General features: G+C 42.1%; 1 long non-coding RNA gene across 1 annotated transcript; it reads right to left on the bottom strand.

The window, feature by feature from the left end:
* Window positions 1-1,253: 1,253 nt before the first annotated feature.
* LOC140513600 (uncharacterized) lies at window positions 1,254-2,289 on the bottom strand. Its single transcript, XR_011970247.1, has 2 exons — window positions 2,214-2,289; window positions 1,254-1,820 (listed from the first exon to the last, which is right to left on the bottom strand). It is a non-coding gene; the product is annotated as an uncharacterized lncRNA (long non-coding RNA).
* Between the last annotated feature and the right edge of the window lie 15,698 nt (window positions 2,290-17,987).

Raw genomic sequence — 17,987 nt, 5'->3', positions numbered from 1 at the left:
TGTCTCCCCATTACAAAGTGAGCTCCTCAAGAATACTTTAGTGTGAATGAAGTTTTCTATGTGTATAAATGTTTGTGTGTGTGTGTGTGTGTGTGTGTGTGTGTGTGTGTATGTGTGATAACTGGGGTTAAGTGACTTGCCCAGGCTCACACTGCTAGTGAGTGTCTGAAACTGAATTTGAACTCAGGTCCTCCTGACTCCAAGGCCAGTGTTCTATCTACTATACCACCTAACAGCCCCCAAAGTGCTTATTAAATGCTTTTTCATTCATTCATGTTTTGTTCCCTCAATAGAATGTGAGTTCTTGGAGGAACTTGTTTTTATCTTTGTAAACCCAGTGTCTATTTTACAGCCCCATTTTACAGATGAGTAAATTCAGACTCAGAGAGTGACACTCAAAGTTACATAATAAATGGCAATGACAGGATTTGAATATATATGTTGGGTTCAACACAACTGGACTTTCCTTTACTCATTCCCCTCCAGGCTATACTCCAGACTTTCTCTGCCATGGACCAGAAAACTCTTCATCTTGTTGCTCCCTCCAGCCCTGGAATTCATACCTTGGAAGTACCCTCAGTTCTTTGGGCCTCTCCTTCTGAATGGATGACTCTTCCCAGAATCTCCATATAAAAATAGTGCCCAGACCCTCCAGGAATGGAGTGTCTCCTTCCTACTCCAAGAGGAGTACTCTTTACTTCTTCTACTAGGCCTCCATACCTTCTTCTCCTCTCTACCATCTTTTCAGCTTCCTTTTATGTTATCTTCCCCCATTACAAAATAAGCTACTTGAGGGCAGGGACCATCTTTCTTTGTGCTTGTATGTATATTCCCAGTTTAGCATAGTGCCTGGCAGAGTCAACACTTAATAAGTGCTTATTGATGGACTCCTTGTGACTTCCAAAAATATGACAGAAGTAAGTTATGGTCCATATGCTCGAGGTACTTACAATCTAGTAGAATTTAGAATAACACTGCAAACCACTTCTAGGCCCAAGGTTTCAGGTACTGCACTAACTCCTTCTCCTAAAGAGACCTCTCTACTCCTGACCCATAATACGGTTCAGACTGGTTTCACCCATAGAGGACATCTAGTCTTTAATTCAAGGAGACCTACTCTCCTTTTTCTCATATTCTTTGGCTCTTCAACCCTTCTATCACTAGCCCAGGGTCCTGGTGATGATTTACTTCTAGGCTCATGCCTAGGGTTTCCCTATAAATGAGAGACTAATAAAACACTCTGAACAACATAATTCAGATATGGGACAGGTATTTGTTTCCTATACACACACAAATGCTAAAGGAGGCAAAGGACTCACAGAACACATTAGCATTCTTAACGCAGGATGGTAGAACAACAGAACTATTGTTAGAATCTGCCGGCAGGCTGATACTTAAACCTCATCAGGATATAAAGTATTTTGCAGGACTGCTGATTAGGTATTTTGCATTTCACTCAGTTCTGCAATGTCTCCCTCAGAGTCCATATCTTTTGGGAAGCCAGGTCAGGGCCTTGAGCTCCTCTTCTTACGAATGGTCTTCTTCTTTTGATGCAGAAACTTCCCTTGCCACTAGACAGCTCCACTCTTTAGACCCAAGACCTCAGGACCTTTGGAACTCACCAGATCACATCTGAGCCTGTACACTTCCATCTTGAGGATCACTTGCGAAAGGAAGCACAAAGCAGGAAAGCCAGTCAAGGACACAGGTGAAGTCCAATTAACTGAGTCCACATTCCACATGGGAACATCTGTGGGTTGGGGAGAAAAAGCATCGTCCATCTTCCTCACCCTGACAAGGCAGAGAGTGCTATTTGCCACCTGGAACAATTGAAGGAAGAGAACGAGTTGAAAAGCAGTCTCTCCTTTAAACCTGGAAGAACTAAGGGAACCCCTTGAGGTTTTCGGTATCACACTAAGGAGACAAGTCCTTTCAGCAGTAATCTATCATATGACAATAAACAACCAAAAAATTCATCAACTCCAAAGGGCCCAAGTGTTGAGTCACCCATGTGGTGAACCAGAGAAAGGTGGTGAATATCTGTACATGTCCTATACAACCCATGTTAGACTAGCACAGTATCTTCCACATGGCAGATATGTAATGTTTTTTAAATTGAATTGAATTAACATAAGATTGTTTCCTAGATGTAGCGCTAGGAGAGACCCAGAAATCATTTGGTCCAACTTCCTCATTTTCCACATGAAACTTACCCAAGATTGAATGATGAATGAATGAATGAAAATTTCTAACACACCAGTTTCTAGAACAAAAAGTGAATAACACAATTCGTTAACTAAACATTTGTGATTTCCTAAGTACTTCATAATTAGTGGTTCTTCTTACAACAATCCTATGAGGATTCTACGTCTGCCTTTTCCCCCATTTTACAGAGGAGGAAACTTAACTAACAACCATTTACTAAAGCAGCCAACAGCAAAGCTGCAAGATCAAGTCCCCTTAATACTGATCGGTTCTACGTTGACAAAATTTAAACTGCTCTGCAAAAAACACACACACAAAACACACACAAGAGACACAAAGGGACAGAAAAGTATATACTAGCTCTTTTCAATATAATTAAAAAGCATATCAATTAGTTATGCATTTTAAATCAGGAAGACCAAGCTCAATTCTTGCCTCAAACACTTAATAGCTCTTCGATCTTGAGCAAGTTAATGACTTCTCTGTGTCTCAGTTTTCACATCTGTAAAAGGGAAATAAATAATACTTATTGTACTTATCTCACAGGGTGGTCATTAGGTGCAAATGAGATTAAATATGCAATCCCTTGCAAACTTTAAAGCATTGACAGTGGTTACTTGAGACTAACATGGTGTTCTCTAGCCTAAAGACTGCTGTAAATGAACAGTGCACATAAATAGGACAGAGATCTGACAGGATTTCAGCCAAGAAAACCCCAAAGAGAACAACAAAGAGTCAGACATAACCGAAACAGCAACAAATGTATCTGTAGAGGGAGTTTCCTCATTAGCTGTTCAGTTCAGGGGGGGGGGGGGGGGGGTGTGTGTGTGTGTGTGTGTGTGTGTGTGTGTGTGTGTGTGTGTGTGTGTGTGTGTGTGTGTGTGTGTGTGTGTGTGTGTGTGTGTGTGTGTGTGTGTGTGTGTGTGTGTGTGTGTGTGTGTGTGTGTGTGTGTGTGTGTGTGTGTGTGTGTGTGTGTGTGTGTGTGTGTGTGTGTGTGTGTGTGTGTGTGTGTGTGTATCCCCACTATGGAAGAGAGCCATTGCCGATAACTTCATTGACTAATTATATGATCTTCATGTTCTCATGTGACTTTCCTATACTAGTCATCCAGCCTTTGCCTGAAGACCTCCAAGGAAGAGCAATTCTTACCTCCAGAGGCATCCTGTTCCACTTTGGTATGGTTGTAATTATTATTAAACTTCCTGACAGTTAGTTTTCCTTTATAGAGTTAGAGAAATTCCTGGGGCCCTGAGAGATTAAGTGACCTTCCCATTCTGACACAGTCAAAATGTCTAAGAGGTAGGGTTTCGACCCGGATATTTCTTATTCTAAGACCAGCCTCTATCTCTCTATCTACTATGTGAGATTAGATAGATAGATAGATGAATGGATGGATGGATGGATGGATGGATGGATGGATAGACAGATAGATAGATGGACAGACAGAATAGACAGATAGACAGACAGGTAGGTAGATAGGTAGGTAGGTAGGTACAGAGAGAGAGAAAGAAAGAAAGAAAGAAAGAAAGAAAGAAAGAAAGAAAGAAAGAAAGAAAGAAAGAAAGAAAGAAAGAAAGAAAGAAAGAAAGAAAGAGGAAAAAAGAAAGAAAGAAAAAGGAAAAAAGAAAGAAAGATGATAGATAGATAGATAGATAGATAGATAGATAGATAGATAGATAGATAGATAGAGATATAAACACCCTTTTGGCATTCTAGTAACACCTATGGACCCCTTTCTCAGAATAACGTTTTTAAATGCATAAAATACTTAGAATTCCAAAGGAAAGCAATTATTTTGTAATACAATTATCAAAATATTTTTTAAAATTCACAGATCTCAGATTAAGAACCCCTGTCAAGATCCTGCATGGCCCCACCTTCTCAGAAATCAGGTTTTTACTTACCACCTTTCCTAGACCTTGCCCCTACTCTAAAGGTACTCTACATGGGACTAAGTCAGAAGAGATGGCTTGTCTGGTTTCAGATTTATTGGCACCTATGCCCAAGTTAATTCCTGTTTGGGATGATGAATGGTGTAATATACATTGCTTCTCTTTCTTAGATAGAACTCATATTCTGCTAATGAGTAATAGAAAAAAGTGTTCATCAACATACCCATCCAACTGCCCAGAACAAAGGAGAGAAGGAGCTCACTTCTCCTTATTGTCCTAGAAAGCCTGATCAATCACCACTATAAACGAATGAAGGAGATTATAAGAGGCAAGCTGACTCAGCATTGTAACATCATTCTGCCTGGGACCAGGTACACTTGATATCAGAGGGGTCCTCATTAGGTCCTGAGGCTCAGGCTCTTTTATGCTAAATGAGGGATACCTTTTCTGAGCTAACAGAAAAGGTCCGTGGTGCCGATGATTTCAAGCTGAGTCTCTATATCCTTCAATAAATACTTCCAGCATTGTAAGTGTCTCCTGGGTAATCATTTCCACTGTCTTATAATTTGAACCTGATCATCGATTGGCTGGTCCACCAGGCTGAAACACTCATAAATGTGTAAGAGACAAGTCTACCTACTTGAGAAGAAGGAAGAGCTCTGGAACTGGGAAGACCTGAGTTTGAACATTGCCTGTGTTATTTATAGGTAGACAAATTACTAAGCCTCTACCTTTTCTGTAAAATGGAAACAATTATACCTATAGAGCCAACCTCATTTGTACAAATGAAATAATGTACTAAATGTGTTCTGCCAACTATATAAATGCCAGTTATTATTATTGCTCTAACAATTATACCTCCTAGGACTATAGGGCTGGGGCACGATAACCCTCTCCTCCACTAAGGGGACCATCTGCTATGGACCCACACAAAGACTGACCAAGTTCAGCCCTAACCACCTTAGAAAAAAAGGCTCCAACTCTTTTTTTTACACTCTCTGAATCATTATAACCCCACCCTGGTACCCCAGGGAAGATTTCTTTAAACCTTAGTTTTCTCTCTAGTCTAGTATCTCCCCAAAGAAGAGAGCAGACAGGTGCTTACTGTACAATGTAAATCAGATATAAGGCAGGTAATTACTTCCTTCACACAAAGAAATGCTTAAACACGAGAGGTTTTCATAAGTATGCATTGATAGAAACTTAAAACAAAGCAATAACTACAGTTATACCCTTCTGGGAACTTGATACATAAAAATATGATGAAGCTTGGCTCTGCATTGCTCAAATATTTCCTTCCTGGTCCATGTCTTCTGGCAAGCCAGGCCAGGGGTGGTGGCATGCTTTCCCATGCTTCAATTCACCTTTCTATCAGTCCCCTCTGCCCAAGGGACGTAAAATCTTAAAACTCTAGGATTCACAAGACTATCTTCAACACTAGATATGTATATCTCATGGTCACTGTTAGGTCACCTAGAATTGAAGAAAGGGAAGCACAAAGTGGAAAAGGTAGCTGGGCCCCAAGACCCATCTCTACTGGCTGAACTAAAAACCTACTCTAGAGGCTGTGTGGAAGCATTTGGGGAGAGAGACAGAGCAGCCAGGGACTTCATCCCCAAAGCTCCCAAGAGTCAAGCTAATACAGGAGGGAAGTCTTCTGGAAGTAGGCAGGTTCCCTGTTCTCTTTTGCTCCATACTTCCTGCCCCACTCCTCTTCACAAAAGCACTTTGAGAAAATGTACACTCTTAATGGTCTTTTAAAGTCTGATTGAATGAATGATGTATATATTGTTTTATTATTCCTCTTTCTGAGCAAACCAGATGCTTTGGGGCTCAATGCCTGAAGCATTCTGTTTTGAGGAAAACATAAAAGAGGCTGATAGAATTAGAAGAAAGGACAAAAGGGAGATGTTTGATCATCTACAAAAGACCTTAGACTGTATTTTGAAATGTTGCTGGGTAGCACAAGAATAGAAGTTAGACTTGCCTGATGATTGACTATATTTACCTGGCAAACAATAAGTACTGGCTGTCTCTTCTCCTTAATCAGAATGAAGTTTATTGTGATAAGGGACAGTCAGTGCCCTTTGGTCCCACTTATTTATAGCAGAAGTCCAACTCCATTTAATTTCATCCACAGCTAAATTAAAAGTATGCCTGTACATGTTGTCCAAGTCTGTTTCAACTCCCTTCCCCCTCCAGTCTTTAAGGGCAGAGATTGATTCATATTTATCTTCAATTCTCAACACCCAGAAAAGTGCCTGGCACATAGTAGGCACTTAAGAAATGCCTTTTGATTGAGTGATCTAGCAAAATCTATTAAAAACTATTGTTTCTTTGTTTCTAACTTATTTTCTACTTAAAAGAATGTGGCTGGTAACTAAAAGAATCAAGATATGTGCTTGTGCATGTATACACACATATAATATACAGACACATATGTCTATATTTGCTTTTTTGAAAAAGCATTATCTGGTCATCTAAACCTTTAAAAAATACTTTAGGCTTGTACCTGCATGACCTAGAGATTTGCTACATCTTTTGGCAATATTAGCAGAGGTTATTAGTAAGGATTCTAGAGTAAGTATTCTTTTAAGGATGATTCATTTGAAAGTGGAGGTTAAACCCATGGTAGGAGGGTGGGGAAGACACATTTATTTGGTGATAGTAAATGTTTCTGAGAATTTGCCATTACAAAAGGATAATCATGTAGAAGATTCTTAATAATAACAACAATAATAACAAAAAAAGAACATTAATGCCACAACTTTGCCTCTGTATCTCTGTACCCAAGAGACTTCAAAAAAAATCTTTTAGAAGATGGTGGAGTGATTGGTAATTCCCATCTCCCTCCTCTTGTTGACCTTGACAAGCCCAGAGAATATCTCTCTGGGAAAAACCCTGGAACAGTGGGAGCAGCAGAAGGGGTAAACAGACTCTTCTGTAGGGTTAGAAAGATCGCTAAGGAGGGCTCCTCTTGCTGTGGCTGAAGGAGACCAGTGCAAGATCACAGCTGTCCCAGTCAGTCCCACCTTAACAAACCTCAGATCCTGAGCCCCAGGGGGTGTGACGCCAATAACTGCCAACACCAGGACCCCAGGTGTGCCTCAGCACCCCAGGGGAATCAGGAAGACACTACTGCAGACAGGGTCACCAACCACTGAGCTTGCCTTATGTTCTAGCTCAGCAGGGGAGACCTCCTGTGGCCAGACCACCCCTACTGCATACCTAATGCAGCTAGCTCCAGGGTAAATCCAGGGAAACCCAAAAAGACCTCACTTGGCCTCTGCTTTCCAACACCAGCTAGCTCAGCAGCAGGTAAGGTGCAGCATTTTAGCTTCTAGCTGAAAGAACCAGAGGCCACAACATACAAAGCCTCAAGTTTTAAGCACAAGAACTGTGGGACAGAGCTCCCTGTGCCCCAGATGAAAAGATCTACCTTAAAAGCCAGGAAAAGGGTGAGTATCATGAGTAAGAAGCAAAGCAGAAACGAAAAGACTATAGACTCTTTCTATGGGGACAAAGACCAGAACACACATACCAAAGAGGTCAGCACTGAGACTGTACTCCCATCTGAAACTTCAGAAGGGAATATGAACAGGTCTGAAGCACAAAAAGCCTTCCTGGAAGAGCTCAGAAAGGACTTTAAAACCCAAATTAGAGAAATAGAAGAAAAACGCACCAATGATTTTAAAAATATGAAAAAAGAAATCAGAAGAATTTTAAAATACAATTGGACAAATGGAAAAGGAAGCACAAAACCTAACTGGAGAAAATAACTTCTTAAAAGGAACAATTAGACAGATGGAAAAGGAGATGCAAAAGTTAACTAAAGAAAACAATTTGATAAAAAATAGAATCGGGCAAGTAGAAGCTAATCAAACTATGAGACATCAAGAATCAGTCAAACGGAATCTAAAGAATGAAAAAATAGAGGAAAAGGTAAATTATCTAATTGGAAAAATAACTGACCTGGAAAAGAGATCCAGGAGAGAAAATCTCAGGATTATTGGTCTACCAGAAAGCCCTGAGGAAAAAAAATCTTTTAGAGAGAGCAGCATCACCCTGGTTTTTTTAATTTGTAGCAATGAGGGTCAAAGGAAAAAATGATCCAACTCTAAATCTATTAAGCTGAAGGAACAACCCATGCCCCTGGAGTTTCTTTGGTTTGTGATCAGAGCTAAGAAACCTGGAACCCCTGCAGTGGGAGTAAGGGTGAGAGCTGAAAAACAGCTTTTTAAAGTCTGTTGGCAAAACAGAGACAAATGCTTCGGAGCACAGCCCTTCCCTTGTCGTGTCCCAGGCCCATGTCGAGAGCATTGACAGGAGAAGCCAGTGCTAGGCTCTGGGACCTGGCAGTGCCCACCCCCAGTTCTGGGCTGGCACTAGAGCCTGGGGGCTGGGAGGACTGCGGGGACCCCGAGGGGGGCTGGCCAGAGCACTGAGCTGTCACCCAGCGGCAGTCTAGGCTGCCCTCGGGGCACGCTCTCCCCCGTTCCCACACTCCCCACCACGTCCAGCCACAGCCTCCCAGATCTTTTTCGAGAAATAAACATGTGGGAGGCAAACAACCAAAACAGCAACGCACTAGAGGAGACGAAGCTCCGCCCCCGGAGGCTCCTGACCAATCACAAGCCTGTTGCTGGGGCCCGGAGTTCAACCACCTGACGTTCCCATGGCGACCGGGAACGTTACACACTAAACACGGGGAGACGGTGACGTCTGTGCGTGGTCTCCATGGAGATGGATTAAGCCGACGTCATCCCCCTCCCCTCCTCCCCTCCCCCACCCCGGGAGCCCGGAGAGCCACGCGGGCGGCGCCGCCGTCACGTGCTGGAGGGGCCGGGAGGCGGGGCCTGTTGCTATGACGGCAGCTGGGGCTGTTGTTGTTTGGAGCCGGAATTAGAAACTGCTGAGGCGGCGGGGAGGCCAGACCCGGCGGTGGAACAGCCTCTCCCGCCCCGAGGACCGCGAGGGTTCCCCGGCCCTGGAAAGTCAGGACACCCCCCGGGCGGTCACAGCCACGCCCCGGCCCTGGCTCCCCGAGGCTGCGGCGCCCTCCCGGACCCCCCCTGGTTGCTAGGCGACGGCCCCCCTTCGCGCGCAGTCCCTTCCCGTGCCCCCGGCCTAAGCCAGGCCGCGGTGAAGGCCCGGGGCTGCGGTCAGCCTGCGGGACCTGGGCCGGCGGCTGAGCGACCCCTGCTGAGAGCCCCCCGCCTTCCCCTGGAGCGGACCTGCCGGCCCACCCGCATAAAGAACCTGGATCCCAGGGACGCAGGCGTCGCGAACCTCCCTGCAGGGTTCCGGGCTTCCCAGTGCTACCTGGAGGACCTCATCCTCCAAGGCAGGGGTTCTTAGCACCTTTCCTGTCACGGACCCCGTGGGGGGTCTGGTGGAGCCCCCGGAGTCCTCAGAACAGTGTTTTAAAATGCATAGAATAAGATACACAGGAAGCTAGTTTTATTTAAGTTACTGTTTCTATTATCAGAATAGTTACCCATCTCCATTGTGCATACTACATACATCCATACCCACGGAGTTTAGGAACCCTGGGACTCAGCGGATAAAGCCCCGAGTCACGAAGAGTCAAGTTCAAATCCAGCCTCAGTGTGACCCTGGGTGAGTCACTTAACCTCTGCTTTAATCCATGGAGAACGAAACCAGTATCTTTTCCAAGAAACCCCCAGAGAAAGTATTGGCTTGCTGTGGTCTACAAGGTCATGAAGAGCCAGACACCAGGGAACTCCTGGAAAGAGCTTGTGATTTGGAGTCAGAGGACCTGGTTCTTACCCTCCAGTTTCTCTGGGCCACTTCCAGTCTCTTTACCCTTAATTCTCCTCATCCGTAAAAGGAAGGCTGCTTCCCTTCTCTAAATGTGTGATCCTGAGACTCAGAAACCAGCTCCCCAAACCATGACCCTGAGAGATCACAGCAGACTCAGAATGAGGTCTTCTGACCACACTACCAGTGTGCACTTTCCACTGTACCACAGGCTGAAAAACAAACTCGTATCAGTATAATCAGAAACTTGGCCTTTTCATTTCCCAAATCTTAACCCTACTAGTCTATGGTTTAGCCGAAACCTCACAGTTTGAGGCCACAGTTTTCTTCAAACAACTCTGGAAATAAATGTGAAACCCATCAGTTGTTGATAGGAGGCTGCAGTGGCAGATTATCTATAAACAAAACCAAATAGGAAGTAGAGACATGTGATGACCATATTAAGCTGCCTACACTAAACAGAATGTAGCATCTAAATAATAAAGGAGAAAGTCCTATTCTGACTTTTCATCAAATGTTATAATCTTCTGGTAGGAGATTTAAGTTTCTTCACATCCAGAGAAATAACTGACAAATATAAGTATGTATAAAATCATTTTACATATATATATACCTATTTGTGTCTAATGGTCGCCATCTCTAGGGTGGAGGGAGGGGGAGGAAAAGAAATAAAAGAAATTTACATGATAATTTTGTTGTATATTTGAAAGGAATAGCAAGTTGTACATAGATTTGCAGTTTCATGCATAATCATCTTTTTTAATTGTACTATATTATAGAAATGCTTGTTTATGTCATAAGTAAAAAACAAAATTTAATAATGAAAAAAATTCTGACATTAACATTACACTCATGTTGAAATGTTTGCCCCTAATTGATAACAGCCATTAAGAAGTTTAGGCTAGGAAAATGGGGGGGGGAGGGTGTTGAGACTTAAAATAAGATATAAAGATGCTGAAATAGAGGTTTTTCCAGATGGTAAGGAACTGCAGAGATAAAGGCTCTCCTACTGACAGTTAAAACTATACAAAAGAATCATCTGCTAGATTCACATCACATTTGACTTCATGCTCAACTCCCTTCCTAGTCAGTACTCATGGTGCCTAACCCAGTTCCATTCCTTCATTCCAACACATAATAATACCTTTTTCCTCCCTTTGGCTTTTCAGCAATCCCTCCTGCATACCTCTTTCCTATTTCTACAAAGTAGCCCTCCCAGTGGTACTATTTTCATTTTTCACCATTAATCCAGCTCCTCTTTCAACATGTCCTTGCTTCATCCTCTCCGACCTACCTATTACTCATTTCCCTGATAACCTGTCTTCTGAAGTAATTCTCCCCTAACCCTCTTTCTATTGTACTGCCACTCCCCAGTGTTCTGGCCAATATGCCAATTCAACTCAGATCAACTTGTATTTCTTAAATATGTTGTGCCAGGTCTATCACCTGCGCTCAAATATTCTATTGCCAATTGTCCTCCATTGCCAATCAGCCCTTCTTCACTATAATTTTTGGTTGACTGGCTGAGACCTTATGAAATACTTAATAAGCTTTGGGTAACACAGACTGACATAGTTTTAAAGTTGTGCATTCCTCCAGAAGATATTCCAGAGTCAAACCACATCCTCAACCATATTCCTGAGTTAGTTTGTTAAGGCTGTTAGGAGGGGGGGATTGCCTGAGCCTTTTGGGTTCAGAAGTAATTTTAATTGTTAAAACAGACGACATAGGAAACAGCAAATTAAAAATCCTTACATCTTGGAGGGAATCGTAATAATAGTAATAGCTAACATTTCTACATACCAGATGCTTTACAGTTATTATTACATTTGCTCCTCACAACAACCCTGGGTGGTAGGTACAATTATTATCTTATTTTACAGATGAGAAATTGAGGCAGAGATTAAGTGACTTGCCCAGAGTCACATAGTTTAGTAAGTATCTCAGGCTAGATTTGAACATGGGTCTTCATGATGAGCACATGTGGCACAGTGGATAGAATAGTTCAAACCCTGCCTCAGACACTTACTAGCTGTGTGACCCTGGGCAAGTCACTTAACCCTGTTTGCCTCAGTTTCCTCATCTGTAAAATGAGCTGAACAAGGAAAAAATCTTTGCCAAGAAAATCCCCAAAAAAGTGTCACAAAGAGTCGGACACTGAAAAACAACTGATCTTCCTGATTCTAAATGCAGATCTCTATTTATTAGAGTACCTGTAATGATAATTTTGTAAATGATGACCCCTCTGGGTTGTTTTTACTACAGAATAGCCAGCATCTCTCTCAGATTAGAAGACAGAGGCTTTCCAAAGTGGTTCCAGAAATAACAAAAAGTCATCTATGTTGCTGTCAATGAGACCTCCTTGCCATCGTTGGCAGATTCAATTGGCAGTACTTGGAATGAGGAGTGGAAGGATTTGTTTATTGTTTCAAATAGAGAAATAAGGAATTGCGATGATTTATCCAGAGGTACAGATTTAGCCTAGTCAATTAGAAAAATAAGATTAACCAAAAGAGAAATGGGGTAGCATTTTTCCTCATGCCATCCCACTTTAAGCATGGGTTAAGTTAAAGGGAAAATGTTTTTGTTATTCTTTCATTTTGAAAGATACAATCTTTCCACTAAAGGTCCCTTATCCTATTCTTTGTATGCCAATCGAGATTAGTTTCTCAAGCAAACAAGAAGGATGTAGTGTGGAAGAGGAAACAAATCTAGAAGCTCCATTTTGTCTTTCCATAGGCTGATTCTGGTCCCATTTCACCATGTCCATCAAAAAATAAAATCCTAAAAGGTTATGGCTTATCTATTCTTTGTGCATTCCTATTTGACATAGGTTTCGTTTATGAGGGATTGGCAAGTCTCATTGACAAGGTTATAGGCCAGGTCAGAGCGATCTGTTACAATGTTATTGAAAGGTGCTGACTCTACCAAAAAAAAAAAAAAAGCCTCCTGGAACTAAGCTGGAGATTTCTTCATTGGCCCATGATACAAAAAGGCAGTGAGAGACATGCCCCAAAGCACACCAAGCTGAACCAATTTCTGGAAGATTCTGAACAGCTGAAGGGTTTGGAGGGTACTAACTGCCAGGGTTCCCTGGCTACCTGCACTGTTTTACCCAGATTTACTTAAAGCTGCTGCTCAGCGCTGGCCCCTCCTTCAGCCCCTCCTTCCCCTTCCCAGACTTTGGGAAGAAACACGTCCTGCACGAATTCCTTGTAGCCTCAAATGTCTTTAGGTGGGTCTGTGTGTTTTATTAAGTATGTTAGCTCAAGAGTTCCATCCTTGACAAGCAGCATTACTCAGTTCCCATGGGTGTGTAGGGCATTTCCAGGTGATCCCAGGCTCTGGAAGACTGGAAAGCTCTGGAAGATTGGGAAGACCTCCTTCTTGCCCTCCACCCGACTCAGTCCTTACAAAGAGAGCCATACGAGCAGCAATAGGTTTAGACATGCCGGAGGGTTTCTTGTCGGACAGGAATGCCCATGGGCCACACCTCTCCCAGCCCTTTGAGCACACCATCTTGTCTGAACATGCAGAGGCGTAGGTTGCAGTGCCAGGGAGGGGGCTCTTCTGTGTCTGGCTCCAACAACCAGTTTATTATGGCGATTCTATTTGTGTTCCCTCTGCTCTATTTAACTTGGCAGCAGGAAGGGAAAGGGCAACAGGTTCACTCTGGTTTGTACCAGGTGGTTCCTGCAGCTACACCCATCCGTTAATGCAAGCAGCTTACACATGGGGATGCCTTTACCTGAGGGCCCTTAGTATGTTGAGGCAAGATGTGGGAAGCATTTCCTTTTCACTAGCCAGCCAGGTGTGGCTTACATTTCACCTATTTCTACATTACTAATATCATTCAAGATATGGAGAAAAGTTCAGGTTTAATCAACCTCTCTCTAACTTCCTGGGGTCAGATACACAATAGGACAGTGTTAGCCCCTACTACTATGGACCAATTGCACCAGGAAAGATAGAAACCTAGGGATCATGCCAGACTTTTTTTTTTTTACTAGAAATATTCTGAGTTTAAATTCTGTACCTTCAAGTAAATTTTGGAAGAAGCGACCTTCTAGCTCCAAATACCGCCATAGTGGCTGGAACTCCTTTAGAGCAAGGATGATCTAGAAGGGTCTTAGAAAACAATTTTACTTTGATGTTGATTGAAGACACTGTGTATGTCTAAGAGAAGAGAATCCTTGAGACATAATTGTTGTCTTTAAGTATTTAAAAGACTTATGCAGAAGAATTGAATTTATTCTTATTCCATGTAAAACAAGGACCTAGGGTGGAGTTTAGAGAGAAGCATGTTTAGTCTCAAAATAAGAAACTTTCTAATAATTCAAGCTGTCTGAAAATAAAATGGTTTGCCTTTGGAAGTAGTGAGACTCCTCATCTCTGGAGATATTCAAACAGAAGCTGGACAAACATGTGTGGTTACTGTTGTAGAGAGGATTCAACTACTGGGTAGGAGGGTCAACTAGATGACCACCAGGATTCCTTCCAATTCTGAGGTTCCATAATTAGCAACAACAGCAATTTCTTAAATTCCTACTATGTGCAAGACACCTTCCCTAAAGTCCTACCTTGATCCTTCCTTATGACAATGGGGGTGACCCTGGGTTCTCAAAGGCTATCCCAGAGAAGTATAAGATTGGGCAGAATGATTCAACAAACATTTATTAAATGCCCACTATGTGAAAACAAAAACGAAATAATCCATGCCCTCAAGCAAGTTGGGCAGGGAGTTCTTAACCTGGGCTCCAGAACATTTAAGAAAAATATTTAATATAATTTAATATAATTGGGTTTTTTATAATCCTATTTTATTTTATATATTTAAAAAACATGATTATGAGAAGGGGTCTATAAGCTTCACTAGACTGTCATGACACAGAAAATGTCGAGAACCTCAACCTTTACACAGAAAAGTAAATACATAGTCATTTGAAGACATGGAGAGTAACAATGGATTGTGGACAGGAGGTTAAGAAAAAGCTTCTGTCAAAAGATCCAACTGAGTTGAAAAGTGCACTACATCTGTGTAACCTAAAGACCAGTCTGACCAGTTTTGGAAAAAGTTCTCACCAGACTGGCTGCAGAGAGATGAATTTTTGGCCACAGAAAAACCCTCTCCCAAGTCACAGAGGAGTTAGGATCTGTGTTATGGAGAGAGCAGGAAGAAGGCATAAATCACTTACAGTTGTGAAGCCACGAGTGAGGCCTTAGGTTAGATGCTGAGGGAAATACAAGGATAAATATCCCTTCCCTTAAGGAGTTTGTAATCTAGAAGGGGAAACAAAAAGTACATAGACACTTGTTCTTAGCCCAAAGGCTTAGATACTATAGATATACATAAACACCTGTGATAACAAGATAAAATATAAGTGTATGTAAGAGTAATGAGAGGCAGCCTGTGTTGACACATACTGGTTAGGTGGCCCAGGACAAGTCATTTAACCTCTTAATTTCCCTTCAAGGCTTTACTAAGTTTCCTATCTTATTAGTAGAAGAAGTTTCTTCACCTGTAGTTTTCTATGTCAATCAAATCACAGGTTTTGTTTTATTTTGTCTTTTTAAAGAGTTATAAATTGCAATGAGTTCAGAAAAAAAGAAGATAGGTATCAATTTCAACCGAGGGGATATGGAAATCTTCTTGGAGGAGGAGGTATTTTAGCTGAACCTTAAAGGAAATATAGGTTTTCAAGAGCAGAGATGAAGGAGTGGGGGAAAGAATACTCCAGACTTAAGAAATAGCGTGGAAGCAAAAAAACATTCAGGGACTGCATGGAGTCGTTTCATTGGAGAATGGAATAAGTTGGGGGGAAGGGAGAATATTAGGAAATAAATGGAAAAAGTAGAGTGTGATTCTATGAACTATCCTAGTCAAATATTTTCCTCTCGTTAAGGGCTGCTTAGTCCTTAGTGACACCTATGTCTACCATGTAAAGTAGAAATAAAACATCTAGAAACACACTAGGTTCTGTAGATCCTTATTTTCTTTAAGGGCAAGAACAAATGACCAGGTGTGCTGTGATGTTCATGTCCTGTGATGAAATAGCATACTGCATAGGGTGTGTACTTCCTTCCCTACATTGTCTTGCTGAGGACTGGCATTAGCCATGCAAGGGATTCTAGGTGTAACTAACCACGTAGAACAATCAAGGCCTCAACTCTCCTTCCTCAAGAAAGTAATCCTGCCTTAGCCAAGCATATGTTGAAACTCCTAAGAGGAAACTCCTGAGACTTGTGCTCATGGTTGCAGAGGCTGACGAACTCCCAGCTTTGTTACTTGGCCACTCTTCATTTAGTCACCAGAATATAATGTATGTGTAACAACCCCTCTGGACCACTCCCCAAACTTGTATTCCTAATTTGCAGGTTGGATCCCGAGAGGGTGGCTGGTACCTTGGATCATAGGGCAACCCTATGCGTGTATACTTCTAAAACTATATAGTTCGCAAGCCCCTACCATTTAACAGTCATGTGTCTGTGTAAAAAGTGGTCTCAAATTTAAAGTATGATGGTAGTGAAATGTATGATAAATACATGGCAAAGACAATTCACAAAACCTGGTACTGAAAAGCCTAGAAGTACTTCCTCTCTTCATGGAGTTCTCAGACTGGGTTGTCAGAGCCTGTCTTTCTTCATACCTTAGCTGTCTCTTGCCAGGGCTAGCTCCATCCGTGTCTACCTAGAATGTATGTCTCTGCTCCCTATTGATGCATGTCTTTAATGAAAAAGTGAGAATCTAAAGGAATCTTGACAGGCTAGGGTAGAAGTTCTTAACATTTTCTGTGTCAGAATCCTCTGGCAATCTGATAAGACCTATGGACCTCTTCTCAAAATCCTGTTTTTAAATGTACAAAATAAAATATATGGAATTACAAATGAAACCAATAATATTGACATAAAAATGCAATTTTTTCCCATCCAAGTTCATAGACCCCCTGATCTATCCCTGAACCCTTTTGAGGGGGTGTCTATGAATCCCAAGTTAAGAACCCCTGGACATTGGACTACATCTGATAAGATGAATTTCAGTAGGGATAAATGTAAACTCTTGCATTTGGGTAGGAAAAATCAACTTCACAAATATAAGATGTGGGAGACATGAATTGCTAGCCGCTGATTTACAAGAGACCTGAGGGTTTTAGTGGATTTCAAGCTCAATAGTCTTTTTGGCAAGCTTACATTTGGCATTCCAGCAACATAGACAACCCATCATAGCTGAACTCTCTGCAGTAAAGTTTGAATGCTTGGCAGTTCAGTTCAAGAAAGCACCTCACTGGGTATCTTATCCTGCTGAGTGATCTTCGGAATCTTCCTAAGACAATGAAATGGAAGTAATTCCATTTCCTGGCATGGTGCTGGTATGCTGTCCAGGTTTCACGTGCATACAACACCAAGGTCAGCACAATAGCTCCATAGACATTCAATTTGATAGTCAGTCTAATACAGGGGTGGGGAACCCATGACCTCGAGGCTGAGGCCAAGTTTTACAGAACAAATCCTTTTCTTAAGGGGATTTGTTCTGTGAAGTCTGGATTCATTCAAAGGGCTGTACTTGAGGACATAGAGGGCCACATGTGAACTTGATTCTTTAGGTTCCCCACCCCTGGTCTACTATGTTTTCTCTCCCATACTTTCCTTCAAAGCTTCCCAAACACTGAGCTAGCTCTGGCAATGTCAACCTCATCATCAATGTGTACATCCTTAGAAAGTATGTTGCCAAGGTAAGTGAACTTATCTACAGTATTCAAAATTTCTCCATTTACTGTAACCAATGGTTTCATGTATGGATGGTGTGCTGCTCGTTGATGGATCACCTGTATTTTCTTGGTGTTAATTGTTATGCCGAAATTAGCACAAGCAGCAGAGGAATGTATGCTTGCCTAAAATACTATTTTATGAAGAACTCACACAGGGTCAGCACTCACATGGAAGTGATACAAGGACACTCTCAAGGTCTCTCTTAAGAACTTTGGAATTGATTGTGTGACATGTCCAACATGGCATGCCCTCATCAGAGAAGGGGCAGTGCACTATGAACAAAGCAGAATTGAAGTAGCTCAAAAGAAATACAAGATGCATAAATTTAGAGAATCCACCTG

This window comes from Notamacropus eugenii, chromosome 7 (assembly GCF_028372415.1).
Source record: "Notamacropus eugenii isolate mMacEug1 chromosome 7, mMacEug1.pri_v2, whole genome shotgun sequence".
In the NCBI taxonomy this organism is placed as follows: domain Eukaryota; kingdom Metazoa; phylum Chordata; class Mammalia; order Diprotodontia; family Macropodidae; genus Notamacropus; species Notamacropus eugenii.
This window is presented reverse-complemented; position numbering and strand designations above follow the sequence as displayed.